The 26563-nt window shown below is 40.1% G+C and overlaps 2 long non-coding RNA genes across 2 annotated transcripts; one reads left to right on the top strand and one right to left on the bottom strand.

Annotated features, from left to right (window-relative positions):
* Window positions 1–10538: 10538 nt before the first annotated feature.
* On the top strand, window positions 10539–14590 carry LOC137013168 (uncharacterized). Its single transcript, XR_010893671.1, has 4 exons — window positions 10539–11104; window positions 13286–13442; window positions 13989–14043; window positions 14144–14590. It is a non-coding gene; the product is annotated as an uncharacterized lncRNA (long non-coding RNA).
* Window positions 14591–18071: 3481 nt separating this feature from the next.
* LOC137012898 (uncharacterized) lies at window positions 18072–21948 on the bottom strand. Its single transcript, XR_010893629.1, has 3 exons — window positions 20401–21948; window positions 19637–19705; window positions 18072–19230 (listed from the first exon to the last, which is right to left on the bottom strand). It is a non-coding gene; the product is annotated as an uncharacterized lncRNA (long non-coding RNA).
* Window positions 21949–26563: the final 4615 nt, after the last annotated feature.

Raw genomic sequence — 26563 nt, forward strand, 5'->3', positions numbered from 1 at the left:
CTTAGCAGACAACATAACTGGCGCCAGGAACCCCAGAGGATCATACACAGAGCTGGTTATTGAAAGCATACCACGTCTGGTAGAAGACTGCCGTTTTACCTCCAACTTGTATCTGAAAGAGTCAGTTTCCACACACCATTGTAAGCCCAATGCTCTTTCGAGCGGAAGTTGATCTTTGTCTAAATCCAATTCTTTCAAGTCTTTAGCTCTTTGATTCACTGGAACAGTGTGCAAAACTGCACGACTATTACTGATCCATTTTTCCAGAATGAATCCCCCTTTCTGACACAAAACAATGAGAGCCTCCATCGTCTTTATAGCTTCACTTTCTGTAGCAGAGCTTTTCAAGCAGTCATCCACATAGAAGTTTTGCTCGACAGATTGAATCACATGAGCTGGAAACTCAGACTGATTATCATCCGCTGTTTTTCTCAGTGCATAACTTGCACAACTTGGAGAAGAAACAGCTCCAAATAAGTGTACAGTCATCTTATATTCCTCAAGTCTCTCAGAAATGTTTCCATTAGGCCACCAAAGAAAGCGAAGAAAATTCCTATCTTCTTCAGCCACCTTTACTTGATGGAACATAGCCTGAATGTCACCCATAAAGGCTACAGGTTCTTGTCTGAAGCGAGTGAGAACTCCGAGCAAAGAGCTGGTAAGATTAGGACCCTGTAAAAGTTGGTTATTCAAAGATGTTCCTTGAAATGTAGATCCACAATCAAACACCACACGAATAGATCCCTTTCTTGGATGATGGACACCATGATGAGGGATGTACCATACTTTCCCATTTTCACAGTGCAGCTGTTCTTGAGGTATCTGTTCTGCGTAACCCTTACTGATGATATCATTCATGTATCCTGTATACTCTTGATGAAACTCATGGTTATTAAAAAACCTTTTCTTCAAACCAAGTACCCGTTGCTTTGCAACAGCAAAGTTGTTAGGCAAATAGACTTCTTGGGTCTTAAAGGGCAATTTTAAACAATATTTCCCATCTTGAAGAATTGCTGATTTCTCCATAATGTCCATAAACCTGATGTCCTCCCTAGACATTTCTTTCTTCACATTGCTTTCATTGAAATCATGATTGTATTGACTGATTAACATTTCCTCCAATTTGCACACAGCAATCTTATTCACTGTAGCAGTAGAAATCTCCATACCTGATGCACCGTTTCCATTCAGTGGACCATTAACAACCCATCCCAAGACTGTTCTAACAGCATATGGACCAGTCCCACAGCTGTTGACTATCTCCCAAGGTTCCAATATCTTGGGAGCATTGATACCAATTAGCAAGTCAACATTTGCTTTTATGTTTGGAATGCACACCTTTGATAAGTATGGGAATTTTGCCAAATCCTCAGATGTTATCAAGTTGTCAGTACTTACTGGCATTTTCTGCTGAGTAAGAACCTCAGGAAGTTGATAGAAATCATTGTCATCCAAACTGGATACTTCCAACCCAGACAATGAGTAAGCCGGAACTATAGCTTGTTGCCCCATTGTACTTAGCATAAATGTGACCCGTTTACCCGAAATATTCAGTTTCTGCATGAGCTCTTCTGAGCAGAATGTAGCTGAACTACCCGGATCCAAGAATGCATATGTTTGTATAACCTTGTTTCCTTTGATGGATTTAACTTGAACTGGGAGAATAGACAATGCACATTGGTCCTTACCGACTCCTGTATGACCACATACTTTGGAAGAACCGAACTTGTCAGATGAGAACTGTTTCATAGATGCTGATTGCCTTTTAATATGAAGCACTGTAGGGTGAGCTTGATGACAAACTTTGCAATTCAGGCGCCCTTTGCAATCCTTGCTCATATGTCCAGTACATAAGCATGCAAAGCAAACTCCTTTTACCCTCAGAAAGTCTATCTTGTCTTTATGCTTCTTTGAACTGAACTGATCGCACTCCTCCAATGAATGATTGTTAGAACAGTATAGACAATCATCCTTATCAGCATTCCCAGAGTCTGTTTTTAAACTCTCAGATCCCAATACTGAGTCCATGTTTGCTACTGTAATAGCAAAGTTATTTCCCTTCATTCTTTCTTTAGACTGTTTAAATCTGGTCAATGTTTTCATACCAGTGACACCAAATGATGATTCCTGAATATCACCGAACAAAGGGTCAGAAAGAATTCGAACATGACGTTCTATGAATGTAACCAAGTCAATAAAACAAGCTCTACGGTTACATGTTTCCATTATGTCATAAGCAGTTGCTCTCCATTGATCTCTCAGCTTAAATGGCAATTTGGAAATGATACTTCGCATGTTTGCAGGCATATCCATTTCTTGCATATACTGAAGCTCCTCCATTACATTACAACAGCCACGTAAAAACAAAGCATAAGCTTGCAGTGACTTTACATCTTCAGACTTCACAGGTTTCCAAGCCAGAGCCTTTTCAATATAAGCAGTAGCAATTTTATACTCGTTGCCAAAGTGTTCTTGTAAAAGATTCTTTGCTACTGTGTAACCACGTTCTGGAGCCATATGTTGACAGCTACGCACCAAATCTTGTGGTTGTCCACGAGTAAATTGCACTAAATAGTACAAACAATCTGCTTTATTGGCCTTTTCTTCCACACCTTGTTCGAAAGCCTTTATAAAAGTTCTGTATTGAAGTGAATCTCCATCAAATGTGGGAATATCTCTTGGTGGCAATGACATTGAACGTTGTTGTTGAAGTAACGCATTTGAAATCTCATTTTGCTTATGCATGATGTCAAGTATACCATCAGGTATGTTCTGACCAGCGACGTCATCATTTTTGTTCCTTGATTGAGAGGTTGTATACAGTGAAGTTCCATTTGCAACTGTTGTTTGTTGTTGTTGTTGTTGAAAAGCATGCTGTTGGCTTGTAAAAGTATCAATTCGACTCTCACTTGTTTTAGGTCGTACATCAAGTACTTTGCCAGATGGTAATGAACAGACACTTTGTTGAACCATTTTCACTGTTCCTGGATTGTATTCAGTTGCCATAGGATTTAATCCATTACCAGACTTCCTTTTAGTTCCTTCCTTTTCCAAGTCAGAATTCATGACACTGGCAGATCCTTGAGAAACGCTCTTTTGTTCAAAAGCTTCCAAAACAGCCAGTTTAGCAGTGGATGCAGCCAATTCAGCCTCCAAATCAAGCTGCTCCCTTTTCCTCCTTATCTGCTGCTCCTGCTCCTCAAGAGCATGCCTAACCTTCAAAGCTGCCACACGAGCAACAAGTGCAGCTTTGTCTGCTTCTGCTTTTATCCTTGTAGAGGATGTAGTACTGATTCTACTATTGCTCATACTGCTTTTATTTGAACGTTTACTTTCTATATTAGACACACTGTCATTAGGACCAACACCATCATCAATAACATCACATTCTCTTTCAAATGCATTTCCTTCATTACACATGACCCATTGATTTGTATCAGCAATGCACTCATCATTAAACATCATTTTTGCATTAAACCATGTCTCATGTTCTTCCCTTTCATCAGGTGACAATAAACCCAACACAGATTTGTGAATGTTTTTTGCATGATCACATACATCAATGAGCTCTTTAAGCACACTTTGTACCTGTAATACATCACCCTTTTTAACACACTCCTGCAAAGATTTTCTTATATTATCAGCCTTATTCAATGTGGCTTTTCTACCAGCTTTCAACTTATCCAATTTATCAACTAATGCTTTATATGAAAGCTTAACCACACGTTTTTCAGTTTGCACTTCCACATTGCTAACCACACTGTTTGTTTTACTAACAGTTGACACACCAGAACCCACAGCTGTATTTGATATTTCTTTGCATGTCTCCATAAGAATTAGTATGTTTCAAAAGTTCGTTGCAACAAAACAACCAATACCCAAGTTTATCATCTGATCGCGTCGGCGATCAGACCAAATTATTGTTACGTGTGCACACAACTGAATGGCCATAAAACAGTGTAGCGCTACACATACCTCAGTTCGTTGGGCGCCGTTAGATGATCCGTTGTTGCGATGTTTCTGTGGACAACTTTAAAAGCATAATCCAGCATAGCGATGTCCTTTAGAATGATGACAAACAGCAGGCAGAAACACTCTTTACCGCAGGCATTAATCCAGCAACTCCTGTTAGCACCGCGTCCTCCTTCCTCTTCGATATTTCCAAACGTGCCGAAGTTTCACACAAAGTCCCACACGATTGCGAGGGTTTCCACAAAGTCCCACACGATAGCATAGGTTTTTGACTTAAAATTGAAGGAGCCAAGTCTTATACTTTGGCTACTGAGAGGTTTGACCCCGGAGAAGTTGGTTTGACTCACTTTTGGTTGACGACGTGTTACCTTCTTGATAAATAACGCTGAGACCATTCTTCTTCTTGCATATAAGTTTAGCTTTATTTTCCTTTGTTATCATCGTGCAAAAGGTTCCATTGAAGCATAATGATGCCTAACACCACATCAAGCGTGGTTAAGCGGTCAAAAACCTGTTTGCCCTTCCGGGTCAAACACACCTGCTTACTCACACAATGCAGGCTGCTTATATACACGTACACACATATACAATTCCTAATAATCACAGCGCCACTCAGTGGTCATAATGAGAATAACACATTTGGCTCCTACAGTTGCAATGTTCGTAAAATCATGTGATTGTATAGTCATTTAAGACACAGACAGTAATTATTTCTGTAGAAGATGTTCTGAAATAATTACAGCATTTAATTGTATTAATAAATATTAAATGTTAGAATTTTACTTAATAAATCTGTAGTGCTTCAGGGGAAAATGAACCTGCATCACTCCTTGTTAAAATAAAATAAAAAATATATATTTACTTTAACTGCTTATTTGTGTGTTTATTTTTATGTTACACTCACTTTTTTGATGGCCAAATATGAGTAATATCAAAATTTCCCCTTAATTGATCATGTTCTGTGATGCTTTGCCAGATGATGATGATGATGATGATGATGATGATTCAAAAGGTTTCAAAACAAAAGTATTTTTTATATAAAATAAACTCAAGTGAACAACAGATGATGATCAGGAAACATGAGAGCGTTTAGCACACAACAACACCGGACAATGAACTGAAAACAAAGAGGAACTTAAATATACAAGGATAACAAACTAAATGTTGAACAGGTGCTGAGTGAATGAGTGTCCATAGAAACTAATGGCAGGAAAAATGAAAGAAAGGAGCACAGGCCCATCTGTAAAACAACTGCCTATTATGCACATCTGTCACTCAAGTCACTCATCATTAATTACCTATCACTTATAAATGATTATACAGCCCTAATAGCGATTATTAAGATTGATGTGGATTGTAAAAGGTAAAATGTGCCGTGAAAAATATATTATCAGAATATTGTCTTGCCTATTAATTATTCACATGCTGTATGATATGATAGGCTAGGAATCCATTACCCAACTGGAAATGCATTATGTGGAGGAAAAGAGTCGCCCAGTATTTGCATTTAGATTTGAATGTGAACAAATTAGAAAAGCAGGTGTGGCAGAATGTAAAGTAAAGCAGAGGAATGTCATAGAGAAACATTCACTACAGGCTTCAGAACAATACCAGCAAAGATCTCAAGGTGATTAAAAACACTTTCACTCTGAGTATTTTTTATACTGGACATTGTTTTTTAGTGTAACTGAAATGTAATATACAACAAACATTAACAGGTGTTAAACTTTAACTCTAAATTTTATCTCTTTTTTTTTTTTGCTATGTATAATGCAAAAACAGATTTAAAGTTAAGTGTTAAAATTATATAATATCGTTTCACATCACAAACCGCAGGAGAACTGAACATTTGGGCAAGAGAATGGCAACCAAAGAGATACAATCTAATAAATCAAGAAAGAAACGGATCCTGAGACGGTTCAGAAGGAACAGCATTAATAGTGGAGCACCAAACTGTGAGTCTTTAAGATGAAACAGTGTTATATATATTTCTCTGGTGTCTAAATGTGTCAGATCAATCCTGAACTGTCATTTCATCTGCTATATGAACTGTACATGAAGATGATCAGATGATTGTGTTTTAGTTTTTCATGATCCAGACACACCTGCACAGATTCATTCAGATGGAGATGAGGTGAGACACACACTTTATTTACAGAGAATACTGCTGATGTAGACACTTGTAATATTGGAATGAAATTATTTATGAATTTCACTGAAATGAATCTGCACTACCGCAGGAAAGAATAACGTTGGTTCACACTTCTTGTAAAAATAAATGCGAATTATATTTCTGTTCACTTTTGTGTTTATTTTCACGTTGTACGTTGTGTTTCTATATGACCAAAGGTCTGTTTTGTTCATCACTGAAGCTTTAATAAGCTGATGCACACATGATCTCACACTCTCCAACTTCTGCAGGAATCTGTTATGACTGACATGAGTGACGACGTTTCTGGATAATATCAGACATGAGCTCCTCAAAAGGAACGTAAATGCTGTTAAGAGACTATTTATTGAAGACTTCTTTATATATTATATCACATAAAAATACAAAAAAAGAAAGGAAAACTGTTATTAAAAACAATTTGCAATACATTATGGTGCACACTGTAAGCATACAAAACACAATGAAACAAATAAGAAATAGAGGAGCAAGCAGGCATTGCAAACCTTTAAACAATAGCTTTACCTAACACACCACATAGTTTGCATTGCATTTTGCAAAACAAATTTTGTTTAGTCCTTTTATGCAAAGTTGACATTGTTGAACTGGTAATGAACTGAAGATTGGTATCCAATAAAAGAATTGTGAAATGTCTGAAAGCTTGTCTTAAGATGTGAGCAACATTTAGTAAAAACTGATACAGATGTTCACAAGTCTTTCATATTAGAGTCCAAGTTAAGTCTTTTGTCAAGAGTTCAAGTCTCAAGTAATATTATGCCTTGCTAAACAAAAATCCTATTTTTATCCTAGTTGTGATCTGTTTTGCTTGTACTAAAGGTCCTAAGAAAGAATGTACAGCCAGCCAGTGTTACTTTTGTTATAATCGTTTACACTCATTCGGGCAACAAGACAATTAGTCATTTTTAATACAGTCTCTAAGTAGACACAAGATGGGTACAGTTCTTCATTTATTACTTGTCTGTGTTCGTTCTTTCAAACAACATGCAGAAAAAATACTTGATATATTTGGGCCAATTTGGACAATGTAGAGCGCCATTTTGTTCAGGAGCACAGTGCGTTTTATGTCGATGACGTCAAATGGTTGCACTCATTGCTTTACTGACACTCCCCTGTTGTGTCAACTCAAAATATTATATATGATGCCACATTGTACAGCTTTTGGTTGTAATTTTCACTCAACGTCTTAACTGCATCTTTGTTCTCTTCACTTTAGCCCTGATGCCTTTGAGGCTTTTAGTAGATCACAGCTACTGACAGAGCTTCCAGTTGCTGATAGATGTAAGTGTGTGCTTTAACCAAGCGCTGTGCCTGTTGTGGAGACTGACCAAGGTAAGCCTATAACACATCTGGACTGAGACAGACCGCCTCAAAGCTTGTGTGTCCCGTGATGCACGAGATATCTGTGATCACATAAACAGCAGCATCTTCTCAGCATAACTGTGTGTATTGCATTCAGGTGATCAGATGAATTTAACACATCAATCATACAACAGTATAGTGTGAATAGCCACAGAGACATTGCTCAGCTTCGATGTCTTCATCCTCACTAATGTTGCACTCTGGCTCAAATTGAAAAGGCTGATCTGGTTTTAAAAGGAACCCTGCAGATATTAAGACCTGTAAGCGTTACTAGATCACCATTGCACCAAAACATACAGATAAAAAGCTTCAGAGTCATCAAGACTAAAGTGAAGAGAACAAAGACGTGGATCTTTAGGAAGTTTTTTTCATCAACATTCTTCACAACTTTCCATTTGTTTCCCCTCTTATCGCTAGTAAAGCAGTAAAGACTATCTTCTCTTGTGGGTCATCGACTGAAAATTACAACCAAAAGCTGCACAATGTGGCATCATTTATTATATTCTGAGTTGTGTTTTGGTAAAAATAGCCATAGAGTAATGTAAGTAGCTGATAGAGTGCAACCATGCAAAATGGCGTCCCATTGTCCAAATATTTCATGGATTTTTTAAATAACGTACATTTTTCTTGGGTTTTCTACTACATATTTCAGTAAGAGAATTCATTTACGTTATATTAAGCCATACAAGTCTTGACACACCAGGGGTTCCCTTTAAAATATGTCAGAGCAAGTTACTTTCAGTTAAACAGATCAAACATGCATTTTAGTCTCAGACCAGGGGTTAGATTTAATTGTAATGCCTGTTTGTTCTGAAAACCCATCAGTGGCTGGAGTCACCGTGAATCAATTTGTAAAAATCAATCATTGTCTGCGTCAAAAAAAGGATGTTATTTACAAAAACAAATTAAACATATTGTTCAATTTTACACTTAGTTTTTAGAATTTTCAAGTTTTCACATTTGCAATCATCACAGTAAATTCCAGGATGTCTCTGGTCCTAAACTGTGAGAAAAGCTGCAAAACTATGAAAATATAATGGGACATCTCCAAGTGCAGGGAGATCTAGAGAAACACGTGGTTCAGCATGTCATACAGTGAAGTGTTGCTCTCTGCTGGTGATCATCAGCATTACACCAGGTCATTACAGCAGGTCAACAGCTGAAAGAAGATCACATGATCATCTAAATCATATCTGACTTCAAAAAGGTTTTATTTCATAGTCAATGCATTGAATGACTTGTTTTAATTAGATTCAAAAGTTTTTATCTATTTTAACACATTTTTAACTGTCCTCAGATTAATTAGCACTAATAAATATATAATGTGCCTGGTATTATGCTCTACATTTAATTTATGTTAAAAAAATAATAATAATAAAAAAAAATAAAATACTGTAAAAAAAAGAACTATTTCAGGCAAGGGAATGAACTATCAATCAAGAATAAATAACATTCAAACACATACAGTAATGAGAATGTTGAGGTAAAATTTAATTTTGACAATAATGTCAGATGAAATCCAAGAGTTTTTTTCTTTTTTTTAAATCCTCAATAGAAAGCAACAAAATTACCACTTTCAAGGTCCAGAAAGGTACATCATTAAATCAGTCATGTGACTGCAGTGGTTTAACCTTAAAGGTGCCCTTGAATGAAAAATTGAATTTACCTCGGTATAGTTGAATAACAAGAGTTCAGTACATGGAAATGACATACAATGAGTCTCAAACTCCATTGTTTCCTCCTTCTTATATAAATCTCATTTGTTTAAACGACCTCCGAAGAACAGGCGAATCTCAACATAACACTGACTGTTACGTAACAGTCGGGATCATTAATATGTACGCCCCCAATATTTGCATATGCCAGCTCATGTTCAATGCATTACACAAGGGCAGCCAGTATTAACATCTGGATCTGTGCACAGCTGAATCATCAGACTAGGTAAGCAAGCAAGAACAATAGCGAAAAATGGCAGATGGAGCGATAATAACTGACATGATCCATGATATCATGATATTTTTAGTGATATTGGTAAACTGTCTAAATGTTTCGTTAGCATGTTGCTAATGTACTGTTAAATGTGGTTAAAGTTACCATCGTTTATTACTGTATTCACGGAGACAAGAGCCGTCGCTATTTTCATTATTAAACACTTGCAGTCTGTATAATTCATAAACACAACTTCATTCTTTATAAATCTCTCCAACAGTGTAGCATTAGCCGTTAGCCACGGAGCACAGCCTTAAACTCATCCAGAATCAAATGTAAACAATATAACAGTATACAATACTCACATAATCCCACGCATGCATGACAAACACTTTGTAAAGATCCATTTGAAGGTTACAGCTGTGTAAACTTTGTTTATGCAATGATGGAGTCGAGAGCTCAGGAGGGGGCGTGAAGCACGATTTTTAAAGGGGCTGCATAGCATAAATCGGCTCATTTATAATGATGCCCCGAAATAGGCAGTTAAAAAAAAATATTTAAAAAAATCTATGGGGTATTTTGAGCTGAAACTTCACAGACACATTCAGGAGACCCCTTAGACCTATATTACATCTTTTAAAAACATGTTCTAGGGCACCTTTAATGTTATGAAGAGATGAGAATACTTTTTGTGCGCAAGAACGAAACAAAAATAACCACTTTATTCAACAATCTCTTCTCTTCTGTGTCATTCTCATACGTTGCTTACATCCAGAATCACACACATGTGTCATGCTGATCATGTGATCAGCTTTGGCCAGTACTGAGCTGGTGTTCTGATGTAAACACTGAAGCTCTGCTATGTAAATACCCTAGGAGACTGACAGGAGAGAGGTGAATTTGTTGAATAAAGTGGTTATTTTTGTTTTGTTTTTGCACACAAAAAATATTCTTGTCTCTTTAACATTAAGGTTGATCCACTGCAGTCGCATGACTGTTTTAATGATGTCTTTAGTACCTTTCTGGACCTTGAAAGACAGTAATTACATTGCTTTCTATTGAGGATAAAAAATCTCATGGATTTCATCAAACTAGCCCTTTAACTAATGTTAACAAATGTAAAGTGTTACATTTAACATCACCTTCACTCCAGACTGTTTTCATATGTTTAAAGTTCTGCAATTTTTTACACAAAATTGGATTTCAAATGCAAATCACCATTTCTAAAGAGGAGGATCTTTGTTTGTCTTCAGTGCGTAGATATATTTAGTACTGTCTATCCAGTTTAATGGTATACATTTTTTTTTATTGCCAATATGAAGAAAGAAAATACACTTTTTTTAATTCATTGTTTTATTCCACAAAAAAAAAATGTTCTAAAAAAAGGGGTTCTAAATGTGGTGAGTAAATAATAATGGACTGAGTAAAGCTCTCTGCAAATAAAGTGGAATGTTTGAGTCAATATGAAATTATTTTTAAAAACATGCCCAACCAGAAATATTAAATCAACAATGATTTTGCGGTGTTGACGCAGACAGTACTGACAGTTGCCTGTGTAAGATGCCTTGAGGATATAGCAGAGCCGGGGCCAGTGTGAAAGAAGTTTGGGAGAGTTACTGTTGCTGTCCCGATCAGGCCAGTGCTGCATCATCACAGGTGATTACCATTGACACATTATTTTTTTAACATTGCCAATTTAAATATTCAAGCACAAGAAGATGCAAGTGCGTGCTCTGAAAGCCATGTCTCAGACAGTGTGAATACTGAATTGAGTTCTCTTAAATATTCTTGCGCTTGAACACACAAATACACAAATTATGTCAAAATGTATTGTATTGTATTGCTTGTAATTAGATTGTGCAATTAATTGTTCTTTAATTGTTTTAATCTTGGGCTAGTAGATTTTGCTGTGGGATCGAAATTGGAATGTAGAATTGTGAAATTTCACTGTCATCTAAAATTTATGAAAATTCTGATCAGGCACATGAAAATGTTAACCACTGGCCTGACTGGGCCAGCAGAAAAAAACCCTTAGTGTTGAGCGCTGATAAAGTGACTGTATGAATACAATGATATATCAGATGATATTTGGCCATTTTGAGAATATCAGTATCAGCCAATAACTGCATTTGCTTGCCTGATTAAGAGGTATCATCTCTTTCCAGTCAGTTCATTAAATATTTTGAAAGAAAAAAAATTTGTTAATTTTATTTCAGGAATCTGTGCATATTTGACATCATCAAATGATTATAAGAGTCAACAGCTACTGGCTCTATAAATATCAGTATCTTATATCATCAGGAAAGACTATAATTATTAGGGCTGGTTAAAAAAATTGATTTTAATCGATTCTCATTTTTACGAACCCACATCGATTGTTAAATCCCAAGAATCGATTAGTCTAGTCTGTTTTCAGTTGATGAATGAGCAGAATATGTAGCGCCTCCCATCCAATAAATCACAATAAACTTTGTTACTTTTGATATGAAGCAAAGTCTCAGATTTCAAATGACATCCATCTTATTAAGAGATTCAAAAAATAAATACCGTTTTGGTGCTGTTTAATGTGGCGTGACGGATCTCTTTAGCACCTCAGTTAAAGAGAAGCATGTGATCATCCTCTCCTCCGTGCATGAACATCTGAAGGTATTTTAAAATATACAGTACAACTTACTGAAATCCGTATCATGTCTCGTGTAATCGCTCAATCAGTGCTTCAACCTCGGAAAGACTCAATAAAACAGCTTGTAAACAATGTCACGTGATGTCACATTTACCTCAGAAAAACATATTCAGTGACCATAAACTCATTAGTCAGCTAGAAAAGTGCTCTAGAAAGCAACATTCTGATAAATATAGCTGTGCACCATTACATATTCATTATAATTTTTAATGTTCTTCAATATTTAATCATGTTTGAATAAATCAGTTATGACAGCTGTGATTTAAATGTTTATATCTACAAAAAAAACGAATTGGAGTAGAAATATGATTATGCAATTCTAAACAGTTATAATAAAAACATCATTAAGTGTAATTTAAGTGTTTGTATATAAATAAGTTATTTTAACCTTCAATATTATTATAGTAATATCTGACTCTCATGTGTAGTTTACAGCATTAGTTGAGAGATTTTTTCCTCTAGAAAATTTGCCATGTACTGAAACTGAAATACTAAATCCAAAATAATCGATATTAAATCGAAAGCATGTAAATAGTAATCTATTCGAATCGTGAAAATTGTGTCAATGTTACGTAATGGTGGTAGGTCGAGTAAAGTAAAATAAGTCTTTACTTGATAATCCACATGTGAGAAACACAGAATCCAGAACATACACCAACACATCATTTTCACAAACGAGACCCAACAAACAACTGAACACAAACAGGAACTTAAATACACTGACAAATTAACTCAAATTACAAGCTGTGATGAATGATGATTAATGTCCATGGTAATAGATTGTGGTGGGAAAAAAAGAAAACACAAAAAAATGAAAACAAACAAACTGAAAGTCCATGTGAATGTGATTACCAGCCCTTATAATCATACAGCCTGAAACTAATCAGTACTTGCTGATCACATCCTGTACACGTCCTAGTTTAAACACAATAACAAAGGGGAGGGAGTGTCTCTCTGATTATTAATCTCTCAGCCTCAGAATTCACAAACGGCAGATCTCAGAGCTACAAGAAAAATTCTTTCACAAGGTTAAAATTACTTTTATCTTTAAAAATGCATTTAAATCTCAACAATGAAACTGAAATGTAAATCTGTATTGCAAAAAAAAAAAAAAAATGCAAAAACAGAATTTAAGAGAAATTAATTCATGGCAGAAGATCTATGGAGCATCAAGAACTGCAGGAAAATTTAACATCAGGACAAGAGAGAAAGAGGAAAATGACAAAGAAAGAGGACGAGATGCTGAATCAAGAAAGAAAATGAACCTGAGACGAGTCAGACGAAACAGCATTAACAGTGGAAAACCAAACTGTGAGTCTTTGAGATAAAACACTGTTACATATTTCATCCAATACTGTATTCCTGCAATATGAAGCTGCAGTTTCAGGACGCTTTACTTGATAGAACTATCAGTAATTTGTGTTATTGCTTAAGTATTTGAAAAATGTATTTATAATCAGTTATCAAAGTATTTTGAAAATAATATTTTATCACCTCATCAATCTGGATTTATGCCTTATAATTCAACAACTACTGCTCTCTTTAAATAGACTAACAATGTATTTTCAGAATTAGATATTTTTAGCTATGTATTTTCTACTTATTTTCTATATACTAAATCATTCCTGAAAAATAATGAAATAAATACAGAAATGAATAGTAAGTGCTATAAAATAATATAAACTGCTAATAAATAAATAAATAAATAGGGCCCTAGAAATGTGGTCCTGAAACTGCAGGAATACTCATTTCAACAACTCACTGTTCAGCTTCATCTTCTGTGAATGTGTCAAATCAATCCTGAACTTCATCCACTTATAGAAAAGATAATCAGATGTTTGTGTTTTTAATGTCTAGTTTCTCAAGATCCAGACAGTTTCATTCTGATGTTTCAGAGAGATTTACAGATGAGGTGAGACTCACTGACACACACAGACTGAAATGAATTAAATTCTATTATACTGACAGTTACTGACTGTAGTGTTCATGTTCATCTTATTATCTCCAAACAGGTGCAGTTCCTTTAACCTGACCAGCAACATATTCCTTAATATTCAATCACTTATTAAAACGTGTATATATTATATTGCTTATATTTTAGCATTATTATAGACTTTGAGATTTATATAATCAACAATATCATGTTCATATTTATGAAACTGTTACAGAATAAGATGTGTATGAATGTGTTTAAAGAGTTAGTTCACCCAAAAATGAAAATTGAAATGAAAAACACCCACCACATACCAGCTTACTGGTGGAGAGGAGACAGAGAGATGAAGCCAGTCAGTGTATGGGGATGATTAGAAGGCCATGATGGACAGAGGCCAATGGGCAAATCTTTCAAAGGACATCCTGGAATTTTTAATGACCACAGAGAGTCAAGACCTCGGTTTAACATCTCATCCAAAGGACGGTGCTTTTTGACGGTATAGTGTCCCCATCACTATACTGGGGTGTTAGGACCCACACTGCTGGTTAATATGTACACACAGGACAAACAACTATACATAACTATAGCACAAATTGTAGCATACATACATATTATAGGCTATAAGTACAAAGGTTAGTGAACATCTATTTTATCTGTTCGTGTTTTATAGAAATTATAAAGTATTACTTTTTCCACTGATATGAATGAAGTGTATTACATATTATTTTTTAAAAAATGATGTAGATGTATGAAATAAAAACACAAAACAGTGAAGTGTCTCTCTCTACTGATTATCAGTACTACAGCAGAGCAACAGCTGAGACACACAGACAAACACACTCGTTCACAGCAGTAAATGGTCTGTACTGCATCTTATTTATTTTACACACATACTTATTTGTGAAAATATCAGACTACTTTGCAAGATAAACATATGACTTATTGGTTGTCATCTCTTGCTCTATTTGCTTAACATTTCATCCATTGTCATTAAGGATGTAGCGCTATCTGATCATTTCTGTATTTTCTTTGAAATATTGATCTGTCCGACTGTTGAAGCTAGATCTGTCTCGGTCAAAAAGCGATGCTTAAATGAGAACACTAGTGCACTGTTTATGAAGGCTATATCTTTAACACCAAGCATATCTGCAGACTTTGTTGATTTTCTCCTTGATTCTTTTAACTCAAAAGTACAGAATGTTATTGATAACATTGCTCCTGTGAAAGTCAGGAAGAAAAGTGGCAGACAAAAAGCACCATGGAGAAACTCAACAGCAGTGCAAAATATGAAAAGACAATGCAGAAAAGCTGAGCGCATGTGGCGAAAGACAAAACTTGAAATCCATTATAACATCTATAAAGATATTCTTCATGCTTTCAATGTGGAATTAGGCAAAGCTAGACAGACCTTCTTCTCAAATATTATAAACAGAAACTTAAACAACACCCGCACTCTTTTTGCTACAGTAGAGAGACTAACAAACCCCCCAAGTCAGATTCCCAGTGAAATGCTCTCAGACAGCAAATGCTGTGAGTTTGCTTCCTTCTTCTCTGAGAAAATTAATAATATCAGATCAGCACATCCTTGAGCTGCACTGGGGTAAAACAGATCAGATCACAACCTCAGAAAGTAGCTATTATGTCTGATTTCGAAGCAATTGATGGTAAAATTTTGGAAGAAACAGTACTTAAAACATCAACCTGCGCCCTTGACACACTTCACACATATTTTTCAAAAGAGTGTTAAACTGTTTAGAAGCAGATCTCCTAGAAGTGGTAAATGCCTCACTTCTCTCTGGGACTTTTCCAAAATCCCTGAAAACTGCAGTTGTTAAGCCCCTCCTGAAAAAGAGCAATCTGGATAACACCATATTGAGCAACTACAGGCCAATCTCAAATCTTCCTTTCATAGGCAAGATCATTGAAAAAGTTGTTTTCAATCAGCTGAACAAGTTCTTAAGCTTGAATGGATACTTTGATAACTTTCAATCTGGTTTCCGACCGCATCACAGCACAGAGACAGCACTCATAAAGATAATAAATGATATTCGCCTTAACACAGATACAGGTAAATTAACAGTGCTGGTTCTACTTGACCTCAGTGCTGCGTTTGACACTGTCGATCACAACATTCTTCTTGACAGGCTGGAAAACTGGGTTGGGCTTTCTGGGATGGTCCTAAAATGGTTCAGGTCATACTTAGAAGGGAGAGGTTATTATGTGAGTATCGGTGACCATAAGTCTGAGTGGACATCCATGATATGCGGAGTCCCTCAAGGTTCAATACTCGCACCCCTCCTGTTCAACCTATATATGCTGCCACTGAGCCAAATAATGAGAAAGAACCAAATTGCATATCACAGCTATGCAGATGACACCCAGATAGACCTATCACCTAACGACTACAGCCCCATTGACTCCCTGTGCCAGTGCATTGATGAAATTAAAAATTGGATGTGTCTAAACTTCCTTCAGTTAAACAAAGACAAAACTGAAGTCATTGCATTTGGAAACAAAGATGAGGTTCTCAAAGTGAACACGTACCTTCACTCTAGGGGTCAAACAACTAAAAATCAAGTCAGGAATCTTGGTGTGAACTTGGAGTCAGACCTGAGTTTCAGTAGCCATGTAAAGACAATAACTAAATCAGCGTATTATCATCTCAAAAATATTGCAAGAATTAGATGCTTTGTCTCCAGTCAAGACTTAGAGAAACTTGTTCATGCTTTCATCACCAGCCGGGTGGATTATTGTAATGAGCTCCTCACTGGTCTTCCCAAAAAGACCATAAGACAGCTGCAGCTCGTACAGAACGCTGCTGCTAGGATTCTGAGCAGAACCCGAAAACATGAACACATCACACCAGTCCTCAGGTCCTTGCACTGGCTTCCAGTTGCATTTAGAATTGATTTTAAAGTACTGTTACTTGTTTATAAATCACTCAATGGCCTAGGACCTCAATACATTGCAGATATGCTCATAGAATATAAACCTAACAGATCACTCAGATCATCAGGATCAGGTCATTTAGAAATACCCAGGGTTCACTCAAAGCAAGGAGAGTCTGCTTTTAGCTGTTATGCCAGCCGCAGCTGGAACCAGCTTCCAGAAGAGATCAGGTGTTCTCCAACAGTAGCCACATTCAAATCCAGACTCAAAACACATCTTTTTATCTATGCATTTGCTGATTGAGCACTGTGCTATGTCCGAACTGTTTGCACTTTATTGTATACATATTATCTTTTTATTCTTTTAATTCCTTTTCCTGTTTTTATTTCATTTTTAATGTATTTTATATCTTTTATGTATCATCTTGTTATTCTGACTTTTAATGCATTATTGCTGTCTGGTTGAAAGAGCTGGGAGAATTAGGAAGAAATTGATTAGGTTAAAATTTGGTAAATTTGACAAACCATGGGGAAATTTAAGCTGTGGTGCATGATTAAGATATCTCTGGATTACAGTCAGGACACTTTCCAAAGGGGGAAATTTCCAAAGGGGAAATTTGAACTGCGTTCCATAGGTAAGATATCTTCGGAAGGGGGATTAGGGCTGTGTGGTGCAGTTTGAGGTGTCTTGGCAAAAGGGGAGATTGAAACTATGTTTATCAGTTTGAAGTGCCTTAACAGGTAGCAGTCCTGTTGGATGAGGAAGATTCATTCTGATCTGCTCAGATGAATAGATCCGTTTAGATCCAACTCTGATGGACGACAACAACAAAAAACTCCCTGAGACTTCCTAGCTCTTCCATCCAGATAGCAAAATTCTCTGTTTTTACTGTTATTTCTATTCCTTATGTTCTATTTTTATTATTCTTTTTTATGTAAAGCACTTTGAATTACCATTGTGTATGAAATGTGCTATACAAATAAAATTGCCTTGCCTTGCCTTGCCTTAACAAGCTATAAATGTAAAGCAGGCTTAAATTTGCGTATAGAGAAAGATTACCTACAAGGAAATTTCAAGGGAACAAGTGACGAACCAGACTAAGACATGCTTATTGTTCAGTGTTACTCGTCAGTGGTGTTGTCGATTACCTGAAAGGTGAGTTTTTTGTTTATTTTAATATCCTGATCGTATATGCTTTGTGAGTATTTGCACCACATATAAAAACAGTAATTATAGCAGAATTTATGTCTGATAATTAACTATATTAACCCTCTGGAGTCTGAGGCTGATTTTGGGCCCTGGAGAAGTTTTGACATGCCCTGACATTTGTGCTTTTATCAGTTGGTTATAAACATATTAATGACAAAAGTGTCATTACACTGTATTCAGCACAAACTAGGCTACCATAATATGTGAGGAACATGTATGTACATGTTTGTGTTTTTAAAGGAATAATGTTTATGCGTGGTTATTGAAAAAACAAAAAAAAAAAGTAACTGAAACAATACCTAAAAATGCATACTAAATGTTTTTTCACAAGACTTTTGAGAATTGTATATTTTAGTGTAGAGTTTTTGCTTCAAAATGATGTGGAAATGATCCTCCCTACTCTGACACATAAAACATTGTATTGATTTTAAATTTCTAAGACACTTTTTGTTTAGGTAGGCCATATGCGAAGAGGTGTGACTCTTCATGAATAATGAAGTGATTTACACCTGGGGAGATTAAGACCCTGCCCCTAATGAGCCGCATAATGAGCCATTCAGTCAGGAATGTGACTGAGTCAACTAAGAAAATGCAAAGACAAGACATATCATTGTTTTTTTTCTTTTTTATTTAAAATAAAGTTAACAATATAATCCACATATAAACTAGGGTCAAAGGCACATTTTTTGTGTATACAGGCAAATAAAGGTAAGGTTTATAAAAAAAAGCCCACTTTTACACCCTATACATAACCTGCTTGATCACATATAGATAATCTTTGCAGCCCAATGGTCAGTGAGAGGTGGTGAACAGAGAATCTGAACAGTCACACATCTGTGTGCCATTTTTGAAAACAGTTCAACTGAAGACACAAGTAAATGTCACATGCCTGGCATTTCCAAGGTGTGTCTTGCTTTTTACCAAGCTGTACTTTGCAAAGCATGCAGTTCCGATGACCAGCGGTGGCATTATTCCTTGCATCTGATGTCAGCTCTGCTCCTGGAACCGGTACATGGTCACTTTTGGTCCGTTTTGGAGCTGCTTTCTGTGACGACACACCACAGAGCTCTGCAAATATATTATCATCAAATATGAATCTTATTAATATTATCATCAAATATTATCATCAAATATGATGATTTGCTACTTATGAAACATTTCTGAACAATTGTAAACAATAAATGTTTCTTGAGCTGCAAATCATCATATTAGAATGATTTCTGAAGGATCATGCGACACTGAAGACTGGAGTAATGATGCTGGACATCACAAGAATAAACGACTTTGTGAAATATATTCAAATAGAAAACAGTTATTTTAAATTGTAATAATATTTCACAATATTACTGTTTTTACTGTATTTTTAATTGAATAAATGCAGCCTTGGTGAGCAGACGAAACTTATTTTAAAAACATGAAAAATCTTACAGATTTCAATATAGGCCTACCATATAGTGGGTAAAAGTGTACTTACTCAACTGTGTTGCTGCGTGCCCTCCTAGTGGGAATTGCAGGTGAATGTGAGAGTGATGGATCCACATTCCTAAAAAAAAATGTAAAAAAAACCCTGTTATTATTAGCATATAAGATAATACTCTCATACCATTAGCTATGCATAACTGACAGGAAAGTAACAGGTATACAAGCATGCTGTATATGTCTGTCAATTGGCCATTACCGGACAAAGTGTGCGAATGTGTAAACGTTTACAGTCTGCTATATCAGTTAGCACATTTAGCAAATAGCAACATGTTCGCGCATTTCACAACCAAGCATATTTTAGCACATTCACGCCTATCATATACGGTACTTAGATACGCTATATATATATTTATAGATAGATGTAAATATAAGGCAAATATAGATGTACGCTTGTATATAAAAAAAAAACACGTCAAATAATTTGAGTATATCAACAGAAAAGCATTCTATTTATAAGCATTTTTATGAGATAAAGTTATATATTATATATATATATATATATATATATATATATATATATATAGATAGATAGATAGATAGATAGAAGTAAATATAAGGCAAATATAGATGTACGCTTATATAAATAATTTAAGTAGGCCCTATATCAACAGAAAAGCATTCTATTTATAAGCGTTTTTATGAGATAAAGTTATATATATAGTTATATAGATAGATGTAAATATAAGGCAAATATATGTACGCTTATATAGAAAAAAAAAACACGTCAAATAATTTAAGTAAAACTAAATCACTTACTCATCAGAAACTGTATCTTCAGCTGGATCAAGTCGCTCTTCAAAATGCAGACGTTCATCGTCAGAGTCGTGTTCTTCTTCCGAGGAAAGAGTGAACTTCCTCACTGTCCAGGACCATCTGAAGAGCCTGCTCACCTGTGTAGTGTGCCATCTTCCAAACGCGAAGGACAGCGAATGAATCTGATGAAACTTGATGCTTTTTAAGACGCTGTTAGGGGCGTTTACAGTTTGCATAAATCGCCTCAGCACATTATCTTATGAATAGAGCGCTCTGCGCGTGGGCGGGCACACATTAAAGATAATTAGGTCAGACAGGAGAAACAGTACCTCTCTTTACTTTTATACTGATTACATAAAGGGAGAATATTTGTTTTAGAATTTATTTGTTTTGTTTAAAAGTAGACACTTAAAGCTTTCCAAAGACATATCTCTCATGTCCATGTAGCATGTATAAGCCATCTATTTTAGTTACTTTTAGTGACGTTTTAGAACGATGTTTGCAGAGACGGAGACGGCAGGACAGCACACCCTGTATATTTTATTTATTTTTAAAAAGCACAAAGTTTTATTTTGATTGTGAGTGTACACAAAAAAAAGAAGACATTCTATAGTTTCAATTGATATATTACTTATGTCTCTATGACAAAAAATGACGGAGTATTTTAAGTCTGTTTTGCTGCAATGTGAAAAAAAAACTGCAAAACGCGCCGGCGCGTTTTTAGACCTCAGAGTGTTAAGCACAGCTATAAGCTTGAAGCCAATACGAAAGCGACTTAAACTGTAATTCATCGACTGGCCGCTATGGACAGGCTCCAAAAGAGAGCATAATCTCATTGAGTACCATGATAAAATGGCCAACTATTACTGCAGAAAAAAACATGTTTACAGCTTGGTACAAATTGTGGTTTTGGTCTATACCACTTATTTTGCCCTTCATGATAACTGTGAGGGTGGTGATATATTTGACATCTGTTTTCAAGCCTTAAAGTTTTGCATAATTAAGGGCGTGGTCAAGAAGTAAAGTCAGCTCTGGCCCTTTCTGAAGTTCGCTTCAGTGTTCTCTGTCCAGTCAAATCTGTAATCTATGTAAATCCCCAGATACTGACAGGAGTCCACTATCTCAACTCTTAAAAATAATGGGCGTGTCAGTCCTAATTTTAGGAGTCCTAAATTTTAGTGCTAAAACTAGCTCCTAAATCTGTGAAACATTAGGAGTAGTCAAGAGGACTCCTAAATCACTAAGACCAAATCACAAACAGTCCTAATCCACCCAAAGACACTGAACACCATTGAGACAATAGCAATAGAGCCTTGGGTATTGAACCTTTTCTTCATAAATGCAATACATTTTGATTTATAGATTTGAATCTACGATGAGACGTCAAAAATAAATCTTTGACAAATAAATAAATATTGTCTGATTACCTGTGGCAGTGGTTTTCATGAGTTCACACTTACAAATGATTGAATAGAGTTGAAAAAGCGTATTTGGTGTGCTGTCCAAAGGGATCGAGGGCTCTGAGCTGGAAAAATTCAGCCCAAACCCAAAGTTCCCATTCAGTCAGTCACGTTCGACGTTACGTCGATACTGACGTAATGGGGTCTCGCTAGGGAGCCCAATCACCTCCAAGGATACAAAACAAGCCAATGGGAATTGGCCTGTGAGATTTACATGCCGGGCCCCTCCCCCGGCATCCGGGTATAAATAGGGCCGGCATACTCACCTTCATTCATACTTTTGCTTCGGAGCCGATCGGCTGATCATCCTTTCACCTCCTCAAAGAGTGAATTTCTGAACTAAGAGAGCAAACAGCAATTTTAATTGCTAAGGACTCGGTCCTGAAAACAGCAATTTTAATTGCTTTTACTGTCTGTTCTCTGGTGGCTGCTTGTATCTCTCCAGCTGGTTGGGAAGGCACGCTCAGCGGTGGGTGTGACGGTGCGCTGCCCACAGGACAGTGCTGCACTCATCCCTGTGTGCTTCGGTTGGTGAGGTATTCTAAAAGAGCAAGCACGGGCGATCAGCGTCTTTTTCAAGATGTCTTTTCGTCCGTGTGTTTCTGGATGCGGACGTTTCCTGACTTCCTCTGACGGCCACGATCACTGTCTCACGTGTTTGGGGAAACCCCACGCTGAGGCAGCGCTCGTGGATGGTACATGCCCTCATTGCGAGAGCATGTCCATGTTGGCATTGAGATCGTGATTCTTTAACAGATTCTTTAACTCTTTCTTTAACAGAAATGAGAGTCCCCTCTGTTACTACCCCAGCGCCAGTGGCTGTAGCGGCCGCTGGCCAGGTTAGTACTCTGGGAGATCTGAGGGTTACAGTGGGAGCTACTTTGTCGGGTCCGTCCCCACAAACCTCCCACTCCTCTGCAATGCCATGTGCCGTCGAGCTGCCGGCTGCTGCCGCGGGGCCCTCCTCGGGGGTGCCTCGTGTCACTTTCGGCGCTCCGGAGGAGGATCAGATGTCGCTCGCTGCATCGGGGAGTGGGTTTGCTGGTTCAGAGGAAGACGAAGACTTCGAGCTTCCGCCCTCAGGGGCGGTCGCTCAGTCTGAGGCGGACTCTGAATTGGCGGCCATGCTTGCCCGGGCCGCCGCAGGCGTCGGTCTCGTGTGGAACCCTCCACCGTGTCCTGAGCGCTCGCGGTTGGATGATTGGTTTCTGGGCTAGGGGCGCGGTTCTCAGCCGCGTCCCGCCCCAGTGCCTTTCTTCCCGGAAGGGCATGAGGAGCTCCAGAAGACGTGGATGGCCCCTCACACGGCCAGAAACCGTTCTTCTGCCTCCTCCACTCTCACTACCCTCGATGGTGGGGCTGCCAAGGGGTACGCGGAGGTCCCGCAGTTGGAACGTGCGATTGCGGTGCACTTGTGCCCGCAGTCCGCGGCCACCTGGTGGAACCGTCCGCGTCTCCCGTCCAACGCGGGTAAGACCACGGCCGCTCTCGCGGCCGAGGCTTACTCAGCTGCTGGACAGGCAGCCTCCGCCCTGCACGCCATGGCCATCTTGCAGGTCCATCAGGCGAAAGCTCTTAAGGAGCTGCACGAGGGTAGTGCTGATCCAGGGTTGCTGCAAGAGCTACGCACGGCGACCGACCTCGCCCTCCGGGCGACGAAGGTCACGGCGCGCGCCCTGGGTCAAACGATGTCCACCCTGGTGGTCCAGGAACGACATCTTTGGTTGGACCTGGCTGAGATGAGGGAGGTCGACAAAGCTCGCTTTCTTGACGCCCCCATCCTCCAGGCCGGCCTCTTCGGCGACACTGTCGAGGACTTCGCTCAGCAGTTCTCGGCAGTGCAAAGGCAGACAGAGGCCATAAAACACATCCTGCCCCGGCGTGATGATGCCACCAATCCGCCACGGGCTGCGCCTCCGTCTGCTCCTCGCCGAGGGCGTCCTCCTGTGGCTAAGGCTTCCGGGAGATCGGACTCGTCCCTTCCTCCCCGAGCTTCCTGCAGGAAGACCACGCCCCCCGCCCAGACCGCCAAGCCTTCTTCTAAGAAGAAGAAAGGCGAGAAGCGGCCCTGAGACGGGAGACCCGGTGGTTTTTGGAGACTGCTCTGTGGGAGACGGTGACCGCACCGCTCCTTCCCCCGGGAGAGGGCCCGGGGGAGAATCCTGTGTTCTGTTCCGCCCACATTTTCACAAGAGCAATTTCCAAAAACCTCTGGGTCATATAAGAAGGTCTGCGCTGGGGGTGAGCGAGCTTTCGCTCCCTCTCTCTCAGCCGTTCCTTCCTTCGCCACGGGCAGGCTCTTTGCGCCCCGGGAACGCACCGCCTTCCCACGCCACCCTGCCCACTCGGAGCCATGTGAGTGGACTCCACTCACAGCCTCGACCTCGGGGCGCACTGCCTCCCGAGTCAGGCCACAGTGCTCCATGCTGCCCCCCCGTGGGTACTTCTGTTGTCCGGATGGTTCCACTCGTACGGTGCTTGGAGGCGTGGCTACGCCTTCCCAACCCGTCCCGTTGGCTCATTCGGACAGTCAGACTCGGCTACGCGATTCAGTTTGCCAGGCGTCCACCCAGGTTCAGCGGCGTTCTGTTCACCTCAGTGACAGGTCCCAACGCTTCTGTCCTGTGGGCGGAAATTGCGGTTCTTTTGGCGAAAGATGCAATAGAGCCTGTCCCTCCAGCCGAGATGGAGTCTGGGTTTTACAGCCCTTACTTCATAGTATCCAAGAAAGGCGGGGGGTTACGGCCAATCCTGGACTTGCGCGTCTTGAACCGGGCCCTTCACAGGCTCCCGTTCAAGATGCTCACGGTGAAACGCATTCTCACGTGTGTTCACACCCAGGATTGGTCTGCAGCTATCGACCTGAAGGACGCGTACTTTCATGTCTCTATCCTTCCTCGACACAGACCGTTCCTACGGTTTGCGTTCGAGGGGCGGGCATATCAGTACAGGGTCCTACCCTTCGGGCTGTCCCTGTCTCCTCGCGTCTTTACCAAAGTCGCAGAGGGGGCCCTTGCCCCACTCAGGGAAGTGGGCGTTCGCATCCTCAACTATCTCGACTACTGGCTCATTTTGGCCCAGTCACGAGAGCAGTTGTGCGAACACAGGGACCTGGTGCTCAGGCACCTCAGCCAGTTGGGGCTTCGGGTCAACCGGGAGAAGAGCAAGCTCTGCCCTGTGCAGAGCATCTCTTTTCTCGGTGTGGAGCTGGACTCGGTCAATATGACAGCACGTCTCACCAACGAGCGTGCACAGTCGGTGCTGAACTGCCTGAACTCGTTCTCGCGGGAAACAGCGGTCCCACTGAAACAATTTCAGAGGCTCCTGGGGCATATGGCATCCGCAGCCGCGGTCACGCCGCTCGGATTGCTTCATATGAGACCGCTTCAGCACTGGCTGCACGACCGGGTCCCGAGGTGGGCATGGCACCGTGGCTCACTCCGTGTGGTCATCACACCGAGTTGCCGCCACACATTCAGCCCGTGGGCGGACATTGCTTTTCTACGGGCCGGGGTGCCCCTAGTGCAAGTGTCCAGGCATGTGGTTGTCACAACAGATGCCTCTGCCACCGGCTGGGGTGCCATATGCAGTGGCCAGTCGGCGTTGGGGTCCTGGACGGGATCCCATCGCCATTGGCATATCAACTGCCTCGAGTTGCTGGCAGTACTCCTTGCGCTGCGCCGGTTTCGACCGCTGCTGCAGGGCAAACATGTACTGGTCCGGTCGGACAACACATCGGCGGTAGCGTATATCAACCACCAGGGTGGTCTACGCTCCCGTCGCATGTCGCTGCGCGCCTCCTACATCCCGGGCGAGCTCAATCGTGCGGCCGACGCGCTCTCACGACAGCTCACACTCCCGGGGGAATGGAGACTCCACCCCCAGGTTGTCCAGCTGTTATGGAGCCGGTTCGGGGAAGCACAGGTGGACCTGTTCGCTTCTCTGGAATCCGCCCATTGCCAGTTGTTTTATTCGCTGACCGAGGGGACCCTCGGCACGGATGCACTGGCACACAGCTGGCCCCGGGGCCTACGCAAGTATGCGTTTCCCCCAGTGAGCCTCCTTGCACAGACACTGTGCAAGGTCAGGGAGGACGAGGAGCAGGTCTTGCTAGTTGCGCCGTACTGGCCCAACCGGACCTGGTTCCCGGAACTCATGCTCCTCGCGACAGCCCATCCCTGGCGCATTCCCCTGAGGCAGGATCTCCTCTCTCAGGGGCAGGGCACCATATGGCACCCGCGTCCCGACCTGTGGAACCTCCACGTGTGGTTCCTGGACGGGACGCGGCAGACTTGAGTGACCTACCGCCCGCGGTAGTCGACACCATCACTTCGGCCCGAGCCCCTCGACGAGGCGCGCTTACGCTTTGAAGTGGAGTCTGTTCGCTGAGTGGTGTTCCTCCCGCAGGGAGGACCCCCGGAAATGCCCGGTCGGTGTTGTGCTTTCCTTCCTTCAAGAGGGTTTGGAACGGAGGCTGTCCCCTTCCACCCTGAAGGTCTATGTGGCCGCCATCGCAGCACATCACGATGTGCTCGACGGCAAGTCACTAGGGAAGCACGACCTGATCATCAGGTTCCTCAGAGGCGCCAGGAGGTTGAATCCCCCTAGGCCTCACCTCATTCCCTCCTGGGATCTCTCCATCGCCCTCTTGGGCCTTCGGGGAGCTCCCTTCGAGCCCCTTGAGTCAGTCGAGCTGAAACATCTGT

This window comes from Chanodichthys erythropterus, chromosome 22, assembly GCF_024489055.1.
Source record: "Chanodichthys erythropterus isolate Z2021 chromosome 22, ASM2448905v1, whole genome shotgun sequence".
Classification (NCBI taxonomy): Eukaryota; Metazoa; Chordata; class Actinopteri; order Cypriniformes; family Xenocyprididae; genus Chanodichthys; species Chanodichthys erythropterus.